The sequence below is a fragment of the Entelurus aequoreus genome, linkage group LG18 (assembly GCF_033978785.1).
Source record: "Entelurus aequoreus isolate RoL-2023_Sb linkage group LG18, RoL_Eaeq_v1.1, whole genome shotgun sequence".
NCBI classification, from domain to species: domain Eukaryota; kingdom Metazoa; phylum Chordata; class Actinopteri; order Syngnathiformes; family Syngnathidae; genus Entelurus; species Entelurus aequoreus.
In genome coordinates this window covers 50,106,153-50,116,152 of record NC_084748.1, presented here as the reverse complement: position 1 = coordinate 50,116,152, position 10,000 = coordinate 50,106,153, and the positions used below count along the sequence as shown (strand labels likewise).

Sequence of the window (10,000 nt, the reverse complement as noted above, 5' to 3'; positions counted from 1 at the left end):
ATTTAATGTTTGTTTTGTAATTGTTACCCCAGATTTCGACACAATAATTAAGATAAGGGAGTACAAAAGAATTATATAACATGATAAGAGCCTTTTGATTTACAGAGTTTTTGATTTTATGTAACATAGCAATATTTTTTGCCATCTTTGTCTTAAGTATATTTATGCACAGTTTCCAATTTAATTTATCATTTATATGGATTCCCAAAAATGTTGTTGAATACACCCTTTCTATCTCCATATCATCAATTCTTATATGACACTGTTTGTTATTTTTCCTATTTCCAAAAATTATATATTTTGTTTTATTTAGGTTGATTGATAGTTTATTGGCATCAAACCATTGGTTTAGTATATGGAGTTCACTCTCTACAGTCCCTAAGAGTTGGCCAAGGTCTTGCCCAGAACAGTACAGACTTGTATCATCAGCAAAGAGAATACATTTGAGTTTTTTAAAGATTTTGCAGATATCATTAATGTACAATAAAAACAATTTTGGTCCCAGTACAGAACCTTGGGGTACTCCATGTGTTATAATCTTGTTATCTGAATCTACATTATTCATATGCACGTACTGTTCTCTGCCACCAAGATAACTTTTCAACCAATCATGAGCAAGACCTCTGACACCATACCTCTGCATTTTGTTTCAAAGCAATGTGTGATGGATGGTGTCAAAGGCCTTGCTCAGGTCAATAAAAAGGCCAACAGCAAACTCCCTCTTATCAATTGCAGTGGTTACCTCCTCAACTAGTTCCATCACTGCCATGGAAGAGGACCTGTTTGGTCGAAAGCCGTATTGGTGTTCACTTGGCAAGTGATGCTTATCAATAAAACTGTCTAATCTTGACACAAACAATTTTTCAAGGATTTTTGAAAATTGTGAAAGTAAAGAAATAGGCCTATAGTTGATGAACTGATGCTTATCTCCACTTTTGTAGATGGGAATAACTTTTGCCGTTTTCATTTTCTTTGGGAAAACACCTTTTATAAAAGAAATATTACATATATAAGTGAAGGGAACAGCTATAAAATCAACAATTTCCCTGATCAGAGAAAAGTCCAAGTCACAGCAGTCTGTTGACTTCTTGTTTTTCTGAGAATTTACAATTTCTGTGATTTCACTTTCATGGACGGGGGAAATAAAAAACGATTCTAAGTTGCTTTGAATGGTATGTTCATTAAATTTGACACTGTTTTAAATTAGGTCCAACGTTCACAAAGAAGGTGTTAAAAGCATCCGTTATTTCCTTAGGGTCATTTCTAGTTTGATTATTTTCTATGAAATAGCTTGGATGTTCCTTATTTGTCATGTTTTTTTTAATGATACCATTCAAAACTTTCCACGTACCCTGGATGCTATTTTGATGTTGTTCTACTAGGTTACAGTAATATGTTCTTTTGCTGTGCTTTATTATTTGTGTTAACTTATTTTTATACGTTTTATATTTGTGTTCAGTTTCTTTGGTTCTGTGCTTGAAATGTCTTCTGTAAAGATCATTTTTCTTTTTGCAGGACTTCAATAGTCCCTTTGTGATCCACGGTTTGTCCTTACCAGTGCTGTCCTTAATGTCATGTTTCTTCATTGGACAGTGCTTATCATACAGTGTTATAAAAATGTTGGGAAAATGTTCATATGCCTCATCCTGGTCTGTGGAGGTGTAAACCTCCTCCAGTCTTGAGCACATAACTCAGACTTAAAAGCTGCCATAGTTTCTGGTGTTTGGTGTCTAACAAATCTATATTGAACTGCTTTTTTGGTCCCTCTCTGATCAAAGAAATTGTGTAAAATACTGAATACAGGTAGATGATCACTTATGTCATTGAGTAGTAGTCCTGCTGTTATTTGATTCTCAGGTTGATTGGTGAAAATGTTATCTATCAGTGTGGCAAAGTCTACTGTTATTCTGGTAGGTTTTATGATAAGGGGAAACAAATTATTGCTGTACAATCCTGTTATAAAATCGGTTGTTTTGGTACTGTCCATACTTACCGCCATGTGCTTCCTCAAATTTGACGTTGAGTTCATGTAAGCTTAAGCTTGTTGCCGCTGAAATCACGTGACCGCCTGGCTCTGTTTGATTGGTGAAACGGAGTGAAACGTCACCAGTGACTGTATTTGATTGGTGAAACGTCACCAGTGACTGTATTTGATTGGTGAAACGTCACCAGTGACTGTATTTGATTGGTGAAACGTCACCAGTGACTGTATTTGATTGGTGAAACGTCACCAGTGACTGTATTTGATTGGTGAAACGTCACCAGTGACTGTGTTTGATTGGTGAAACGGAGTCATGCGATAGATCCTACTTTGAAGGTCTGTCTGACAAACCAAAACAAAGCGTGCATTAACGCTTTGAGTACCTTGAAGGTAGAAAAGCGCTATACAAGTATAACCCATTTATCATTTATTTTAGTGTGAAGCAACTGGGATGAGAATCAGCACCTCCAAGTCCGAGTCCATGGTTCTCTCCCGGAAAAGGGTGGAGTGCCATCTCCGGGTTGGGGAGGAGACCCTGCCCCAAGTGGAGGAGTTCAAGTACCTGGGAGTCTTGTTCACGAGTGAGGGAAGAGTGGATGGTGAGATCGACAGGCGGATCGGTGCGGCGTCTTCAGTAATGCGGACGCTGTATCGATCCGTTGTGGTGAAGAAGGAGCTGAGCCGGAAGGCAAAGCTCTCAATTTACCGGTCGATCTACGTTCCCATCCTCACCTATGGTCATGAGCTTTGGGTTATGACCGAAAGGACAAGATCACGGGTACTGAAATGAGTTTCCTCGGCCGGGTGGCGGGTCTCTCCCTTAGAGATAGGGTGAGAAGCTCTGTCATCCGGGAGGAACTCAAAGTAAAGCCGCTGCTCCTCCACATGGAGAGGAGCCAGATGAGGTGGTTCGGGCATCTGGTCAGGATGCCACCCGGACGCCTCCCTAAGGAGGTGTTTAGGGCATGTCCGACCAGTAGGAGGCCACGGGGAAGACCCAGGACACGTTGGGAAGACTATGTCTCCCGGCTGGTCTGGTAACACCTCGGGATCCCCTGGGAGGAGCTGGACCAAGTGGCTGGGGAGAGGGAAGTCTGGGCTTCTCTGCTTAGGCTGCTGTACCCGCGACCCCACCTCGGATAAGCGGAAGAAGATGGATGGATGGATGGATGGATGGATGGCACATGGAAACAGTTAGCATACTTACAAGATGACGCCAAGTACCAAAATCCATGATTTTTAAGTTAAAACATGCAAAATAGGCAATGATTTGCAATGGTTTTTGAGTTAAAACACGCAAAAATATGCCAAAGTGCTACCATAGAACTATAGTTTGCTACCAATAGCATGCTATCATGGAAACAGTTTCCATATTTACAAAATGGCATCAAGTACCAAAACGTTCATCCATTCATCAATGTTCTACCATTAAATGTTAGCATACTTACAAGATGACGCCAAGTACCAAAATCCATGATTTTTAAGTTAAAACATGCAAAATTGTCCAAAGTGCTAGCATAAAACTATAGCTTGTCACCAATAGCACGCTATCATGGAAGGTTGTATTAGCCTGCTTGTTAGCATTTCATCACGTTATTATTTCACTTTCACTTTTTGATTTGAGGGAGAAAAAGTCAACGGGCGACTTTGCTTCAATCCAATCCTCAAAACACCTTTTTTGATTGTTTGATTAGTCTCACATCTTGTGCTCGCATCCACGCTGACTTTCCATTAAAACTGTTCTCCTTTCTCTCCACAGTGTGACGTGTTCAAGTGCTTCTGCAGAAGGTAGGACATTTAGCCGCTCTTTGTCTTCACTTCACACTGACAAGTATCTTCATTTACACATTATTTACAAATATCACATATTAGACACAAAGTCTGTTCTCTGAGAAACAGGAAGTCCTCGGCACTGGCCTAATATGGTCGTGTTTCCTGCTTCTAGTCAGGACTCGAGCAGGAGCATTCTGGATTCTAATTTACAACCAGTTTAGAGAGTCCGGTGAGAAGACCGTGACTGTAGTCCAGCCTGCTGTAGACCAAGGCATGGATTAGTCCTTCTTAGTGTGATTTACACTTTATTCCTCTGCTTTTAAAAATGTTTTTAAGTGGTTAAAAATCTCCTGTTGACTGCTAAAGTTCAAGTCTGAGTCCTAAAGAAAGTGCGCTAGTGCTAGCATGTTGATGTTAGCATGCTAGCACTAGCCTGCTAACAGGCGTGAGCCAAATACCAAGTTGTATGATTCTGATGTTTGCGCCAGCAAAATTAGTTAAAGAAAAGTCAGCATGCTAGTGCTAGCATGTTAATGCTAGCATGCTAGCACAAGCCGGCGAACAGGCGTGAGCCAAATACCAAGTTGTATGATTCTGATGTTTACGCCCGTAAAATTAGTTAAAAAAAAGTTAGCATGCCAATGCTAGAATGCTAATGCTAGGATGTAAATGCTATCATGCTAGCACAAGCCGGCAAACAGGCGTGAGCCAAATACCAAGTTGTATGATTCTGATGTTTACGCCCGCAAAATTAGTTAAAGAAAAGTTAGCATGCTAATGCTAGCATGCTGATGCTAGCATGCTAATGCTAGCATGATAGCACAAGCCGGCGAACAGCGTGAGCCAAATACCAAGTTGTATGATTCTGATGTTTACGCCCGCAAAATTAGTTAAAAAAAAATTAGCATGCTAATGCTAGAATGCTAATGCTAGCATAAATATGCTAGCATGCTAGCACAAGCCGGCAAACAGGCGCGAGCCAAATACCAAGTTGTATGATTCTGATGTTTACGCACGCAAAATTAGTTAAAGAAAAGTTAGCATGCTAATGCTAGCATGCTAATGCTAGAATGCTAATGCTAATATGTAAATGCTAGCATGCTAGCACAAGCCGGCGAACAGGCATGAGCCAAATATCAAGTTGTATGATTCTGATGTTTACACACGCAAAATTAGTTAAAGAAAAGTTAGCATGCTAATGCTACCATGTTAATGCTAGCATGATAGCACAAGCCGGCGAACAGCGGGAGCCAAATACCAAGTTGTATGATTCTGATGTTTACGCCCGCAAAATTAAAGAAAAGTTAGCATGCTAATGCTAGCATGTTGATGCTAGCATGTTAGCACTAGCCGGCGAACAGGCGTTAGCCAAATACCAAGTTGTATGATTCTGATGTTTACGCCCACAAAATTAGTTAAAGAAAAGTTAGCATGCTAATGCTAGCATGTTGATGTTAGCATGCTAGCAGTAGCCGGCGAACAGGCATGAGCCAAATACCAAGTTGTATGATTCTGATGTTTACGCCCGCAAAATTAGTTAAAGAAAAGTTAGCATGCTAATGCTAGCATGCTGATGCTAGCATGCTAATGCTAGCATGATAGCACAAGCCGGCGAACAGCGTGAGCCAAATACCAAGTTGTATGATTCTGATGTTTACGCCCGCAAAATTAAAGAAAAGTTAGCATGCTAATGCTAGCATGTTGATGTTAGCATGCTAGCACTAGCCGGCGAACAGGCGTGAGCCAAATACCAAGTTGTATGATTCTGATGTTTACGGCCACAAAATTAGTTAAAGAAAAGTTAGCATGCTAATGCTAGCATGTTGATGTTAGCATGCTAGCACTAGCCGGCGAACAGGCGTGAGCCAAATACCAAGTTGTATGATTCTGATGTTTACGCCCGCAAAATTAGTTAAAGAAAAGTTAGAATGTTAATGCTAGCATGCTAGCACTACCCTGCTAACAGCATGAGCTAAATACCAAGTCATATGACTCTGAGGTTTACGCAAGCGAAATTAGTTAAAGAAGTAAACAATCAGATGGTAGCATGTTAATGTTAGCATGCTAGCACTAACCTGCTAGCAGTTAGCATGAGCCAAACACCAAGTTATATGACTCTGAGGTTTACACCTGCAAAATTAGTAAAAAAAAAGTAAACAATCTGATGGTAGCATGTTAATGTTAGCTTGCCAACATTAGCCTGCTAACAGTTAGCACGTGCCAAACACCAAGTTGTACGACTAAGGTGAATGCCTAGCAAATTAGCATGCTAACGCTAAGCAATTGACGAACATTAGCAAAACATTTTTTTTAATTAATTCATCTGTATTAAATAATTAAGTATACTTTTTAAAAAAAAAAGCTCATTATGGCTAATGCTTTAATATTGAGTATTTTATCTGTGAGATATGACATAGTGCAGCTTTAGTGGTGTTTTATAGTGAATGTCCGCCAAAGAAACGAGGTTGTAAGAAGACGAGCAGCAATAAAAGAAGCTTCTGGTGGTTAAAGTGCGACTTTGGAGTGCTGCTGTGTAATTATGCCGCGCACAAACAACAATAAAAACATGGCGTACAGCAAATCCTCATCCAGCCCGTCTCCCGCTTTTACTCTTATTGTTTGTTTGCCGATCACGATGAGTACATCTCCGGGTTATTACTCCCAGCCAGAGATGATGTGTTGGACTATTACGCTACTACACAATTACATCTCACACAAAGTCTCACAACTGCAGGGAGGATTCTGGGTAATATCAGTGTGTGTGTGTGCGTGTGTGTGTGTGTTCTTGTATTTCCAGCCTTCTTGAGACATGAAAAAGGAAAAGTATCTTCCATATGAGGAGGTGTGAACAAGTGATGACATAAATCAATAACATTGCATCTAATAGAGAGCCAAATACTAGAGTCTGTGAACATTGCTCCAAAGTCAGGATTTTTTTGTTAATACAATGTACATATGGTCAACATATGAAATAACAAGTGTGTGTAAGAAATTGAAATGCGCCTCCTTTGGCCAAAATTAATAAAAATAAATAAATAAACATGTATATAGAGACATACTGTAATAACTTGAAGTAAATAATGAAGATTTAAAACCAATTACAAACAAAAAATTAACTAAAAGCTTTTCTTTTTTTATATTTGCATAGTATGTATATATTATTCATGTTGTAAATACACTTCTTTATATATCTAGAAAGGCTGGTCCTAAAGAGGAGGTCTCAAGAAGGTAAGAAATACAAGAATGTGTGTTTTATTTATTTTCATTTGATTTTGCTTCTATAAACTGGAAAAGTGTCTGTTCAAAATTAGAGGTACACTTTTTCACAAAAATCACTATTTTCTTTAAAGTTTATTAACCCAAGATAATTGAAACGTTGATAAAACGTAAATTCCACACGTTTTTCCCACACTTTGAGCCCTGCGATTTAAAAAACGGTGCGGCTAATTTCGGGATTTTTCTTCTCTGACGGCCGTAATGTGAATAGTTGTTATGAAACACGTGCATTGACGCTGAAATGTTGTGCTTGGCGCCATCTTTTGGACGGGTTTGCTCACTGCAGTTACCGGGTGAATGCCTGCAAGTGTTTCCTGCTGTTTAAAGCTCTGAACCGGAAGTAGAAGTGCAGTACTGTCTTCTGGCCGTCCATAGAGTTTCTACTAAAACAGCGTGGCCATTTTATGGATTTTCTCTCACTGACGACCATAATGCGAATCCTTTTCATGAAACTCATGGAATTACGTTGACATGGCGTGTAATTGTCTGTCTTATTGCGCCATCTTTTGGACTAGTTCGCTCACTGCAAGTGCCTTCAACCGGAAGTAAAATTGACATTTTGTTCTCTGGTAGTCCATAGCGTTTCTACTAGTATGGATCCTCCATTCATCACTCCGAGCAACGTTTGTCAGTTTTACAATATAACTAAAACAATTCTTACTTACTAAAGTGTCCCTGTCGGTGTGTTTTCATGCATATTTGTACGTGCTGTCGGAATGCTAGCATTAGCTAACATGCTAACACATTTACGAGTGTCTGCGTCAGACCGACTATAAACAACGCTAATGATGCTGGTTAGCATTACTGTCTTAAATTAAATTGATGGAAAAGCCGTAATTGATAACTTCGCTTTGATGAACTCACGGACTAGCTCGAACGCTACCGTGAAAAAAAGAGACTTTAACATCGTTCCCCATAAAAAAAAAAAAGTCATATCTTGATGTAAACATATATGAACACATTACTGTCTGAGCAAATAAAGATAATAATTGTGTCATTGAACCTACCAGCTGTAGAACAGGGGTGGTGTTATGGTGCGTTCAAGGACCTCTGTAAAGAGTAGGACAGCCAAAGAGTAGATCGCCCGCTAGAAATAATACATAATAATAGATTTTATATGCAGTGCACTTATCGTTTAAATAGATATTAAAGTACTAAAGTACAAAGCAAAATATGAAACAATTCAAGTTTAGTCCTTTAAAGAGATAAAATGCTAAAACATTATCAGTGAAGCATAAGAAACACAAAACATGTAAAAGGGTGTTCTTTTCTAACTGTGTGTTTATTTATTGTAGTTATTTAAAAGGATTTTAATCGGTCAGCACATTCAACAATATTGGGATTATAATAAGGATGCTAGTTTTGCTCACAATAACAGTGATATAAAACCCCTAGCACTAGCACTAGCACGGGGGATCTAGGGCAGCATGGGGCGCTTTAGCGTGCGAAAATGGAAAAAGACGAGGGAAAACATTTATTTTTGTTCCAATAATGTTTGTGCAGGAGGACAAACATGACACAAACATTCGTAATTGTTAAAAATCCCACAGTTTATATTAAACACGCTTCACTTGATGAGAGGATTTGGTGAATGCCGTTTTGTCCTGCTAATTACGGCGGTCCTTGAACTCACCGTCGTTTGCTCACATGTACAACTTTCTCCGACGCTGCCACAGAAAGACGTGTTTTATGCCGCTCTTTCTTTGTCTCGTTTTGTCCACCAAACTTTTTATACTGTGCGTGAATGCACAAATGTGAGCTTTCGGAGAAATGCGAGACGGAGGTGGTTTCACGGTGCGTTCAAGGACCTCTGAAAAGAGTAGGATAACCAAAGAGTAGAACACCCGCTAGGAATAATACATAGTAATAGAATTTATTTGGAATGCACTTATAGTTTAAATAAATGTTAAAGTGCTAAAGTGCAAAGCAAAACATGAAACAATTCAAGTTAAGTCCTTTAAAGAGATGAAATGCTAAAACATTATCAGTGAAGCAAAAGAAACACAAAACATGTAAAAGAGTGTTTTTTTCTAACTGTTTATTTATTTTAGTTATTTAAAAACACGTTCTAAGGATTTTAATCTTTTTAACTTTTTCAGCACATTCAACAATATTGGATTATAATAAGGATGCTAGTTTTGCTCACAATAACAGTGATATAAAACCCTAGCACTAGCACGGGGGTCTAGAGCAGCATGGGGCTCCCTGGGGCTTTTTCAAAAATGTGCAAAAATGGAAAAAGACGAGGGAAAAAAATTATTTTTTTGTTCCAATAATGTTTGTGTAGGAGGACAAACATGACACAAACATTCATAATTGTTAAAAATCCCACAGTTTACATTAAACATGCTTCTCTGATGAGAGGATTTGATGACTGGACCTCTGAAAAGAGTAGGACAACAAAAGAGTAGAACACCCGCTAGGAATAATACATAGTAATATAATTTATTTGGAATGCACTTATAGTTTAAATAAATGTTAAAGTGCTGAAGTGCAAAGCAAAACATGAAACAATTCAAGTTAAGTCCCTTAAAGAGATGAAATGCTAAAACATTATCAGTGAAGCAAAAGAAACACAAAATATGTAAAATAGTGTTTTTTTCTAACTGTGTGTTTATTTATTTTAGTTATTTAAAAACACGTTCTAAGGATTTTAATCTTTTTAACTTTTTCAGCACATTCAACAATATTGGATTATAATAAGGATGCTAGTTTTGCTCACAATAACAGTGATATAAAACCCCTAGCACTAGCACTAGCACGGGGGATCTAGAGCAGCATGCGGCTCTTCAGCGCCGCCCTACTGGCTCCTTGGAGCTTTTTAAATAATGTGCAAAAACATTTATTTTCTGTTCCAATAATGTTTGTGCAGGAGGACAAACATGACACAAACATTCGTAATTGTTAAAAATCCCACAGTTTATATCAAACATGCTTGTCTGATGAGAGGATTTGGCAAGCGCCGTTTTG

At 38.6% G+C, this 10,000-nt stretch overlaps 1 protein-coding gene across 2 annotated transcripts in view; it reads left to right on the top strand.

Annotated features, from left to right (window-relative positions):
- The window catches only part of LOC133634240 (receptor-type tyrosine-protein phosphatase delta-like), a 643,216-nt gene that overhangs the window by 231,034 nt on the left and 402,182 nt on the right, over window positions 1-10,000 (top strand). Inside the window, exon 1 of one of the 2 annotated variants that reach the window (XM_062027360.1) lies at window positions 3,740-3,769. The exons of the other annotated variant lie outside the window; for it this stretch is intronic. The gene's annotated coding sequence lies outside the window, so the exon portion shown is untranslated. Of the gene's footprint in view, window positions 1-3,739; window positions 3,770-10,000 lie in introns of those variants that run through there. 2 annotated transcript variants of the gene reach the window in all.